The following is a 2,293-nucleotide window of genomic DNA, read 5'->3' as shown; positions in this document are numbered from 1 at the left end:
TATGAATTTTTGGATTGCCTCTTCTATTTCCTTGAAGAATGAGGTTGGAATTTTGATAGGTATTGCGTTGAATTTGTAGATAGCCTTGGGAAGTATTGGCAATTGCTTGAAAAATTTGAGCTTCCTTCACTTCAAATAGATACTCAATATAGTTAATAGGATTTAGTTTTAATTCCTCAATTAAACTAGGATTTTATATAAAACAATGTTTTTCTTAATAGGATCTAATGAGAAACTCAGTGGACTTTGTTAGCAAAATTTCATTAGTATTAGTTTTGTGAGACAGGAATACTCCACTCATTTGAGCAAGACCAGGATTGTATTTCCTGGCAATGTGGTCTTTATTATACATGGCATTAGTTGTAATAATTATACAAATAATGTTGTAAGTGGGGATTAAATTCCAAAAGAAATTTTCTTTATGTATCTCATGAAATAAAATGATAGAACTTTACTTTTCTGTTCACTGTGATAATTATCTCATACTTGCTTCCTTTTCAAGTCAAAGTCCATATCTGCGGTATAACTCAAATAAGAAAAGTTGCATATTTTCTCAGCAAATAATTAAGGCTCTCATGCATGTTAACTCTCATCCTATCTTTCCTTGTGTTAGGTTCACTTAATTTTCTCTCCTATTGTATGTGATTAAACTGCAATGAACAGTTTTCTATTCCAAGTCTTTTCTTTTTTTGTCTTTTTTAATTGTGAAAATACCATACAGAGGGTTTACAATTACATGGGCAAGATAACAAGTACATTTCTTATCAAGCATCTTTGCCTTCTCTTTGTTTTCCCTTCCCATCCCTTCCCATACTTGCTCCCTTTCCCCACCTGATCCTTCCACCCCCCCCCAACAAAGTTGTAAAGGTTGTTTTTTTGAAATAACGACTTCTACATCTCATTGTTGCAATGGGTCCACCTGTATACCTAGTTAAATGATTTGTTTTTGTGCAGGGGAAGGGAAAAAACAAATAGTTTAATGAATATATTTCTTTTTTTAAATTTATTTTTTATTGTGAAAATACTGTACAGAGGGGTTACAATTACATGGGCAAGATAATGAGTACATTTCTTATCAAGCATTGTAGCCTCCTCCTTTGTTTTAATGAGTACATTTCTTATCAAGCCTTGTTGCCTCCTCCTTTGTTTCCCCTTCCTATCCCTTCCCATCTCCACCCCTCCCACTGCCAAAGTTGTAAAGTTCATTTTCCCACATAACCTCTTGTACATCACATTGTTGCAATGGGTCCACCTGTATCCCTATTTAAACAATTTGTTTTTTCCCTTCCTCTCCACAAATTATACCAACATCAAATACAGTGAATGCAGGGATTATACTGTGGGGGAGGGACATACAAAGCAACAAAGAAATCATCTTATAAATATGTTAGAAGCAATGGCATGAAAGAAAAAATCATTTGAATACTTATCTTGGGGTTCATTTCACCTAACATCAACTTGTCTGACCTTTTCTGCTTGTCTCAGACATATACTATTGCAAATAAGGGAAACCATGGAAATTATGTGTCTTTGGGTCTGGCTTACTTCACTTAATATAATTTTTTCCAAGTCTTTCCATTTCCTAACAAATGGGGCAATGTCATTCTTTCTGATGGAGACATAGAATTCCATTGTGTATATACCACATTTTTTTATCCATTCATTTACTGAGGGGCATCTTGGTCCCATATCTTAGCTATGGTAAATAATGCTGCAATAAACATAGTTGTGCTGGTAGCTTTAGTATGGTCTTGTTTGTGAAGGCTAAATTGCTGGGTCATAGGGGAGCTCTATGTGGAGTCATTTGAGGAACCTCCATACTGCTTTCCAAAGTCGTTGAACAAGTTTACACTCCCACCAACAATTCAGTAGGGTTCCCTTCTGTCCATATCCCCTCCAGCATCTGTTTTTATTAGAGTTCTTGATTATAGCCATTCTAACTGGGGTGAGGTGGTATCTCAGTTTTGTTTTGATTTGCATTTTTTCTATGGCTAGGGAGGTTGAGCCATTCTTCATGTGTCTATTGGCCATCTTTCTTTCCTCTTCAGAGAAGTTTCTCTTTAAGTCTGTAGCCCACTTATTTATTGGGTAGTTGTGTCTTTGAGAATTTGTTGTTGGGGATTTAAATTTTTGGGTTGCAGGTATATTTTAGATATGAGACCCATCTCTGTTGTATGGCTAGTGAAGATCTTCTCTTTCTATGGATCTTGCTAGCTATGTCCTTTGCCATGCAGAAGCTCTGCAATTTCATGCAATCCCATTTGTCCAACCTTTCTTTGATTTGTTGTGTTTC

This window comes from Dipodomys ordii, unplaced genomic scaffold (genome assembly GCF_000151885.1).
Source record: "Dipodomys ordii isolate 6190 unplaced genomic scaffold, Dord_2.0 Scaffold8, whole genome shotgun sequence".
NCBI lineage: Eukaryota > Metazoa > Chordata > Mammalia > Rodentia > Heteromyidae > Dipodomys > Dipodomys ordii.
This window is presented reverse-complemented; position numbering follows the sequence as displayed.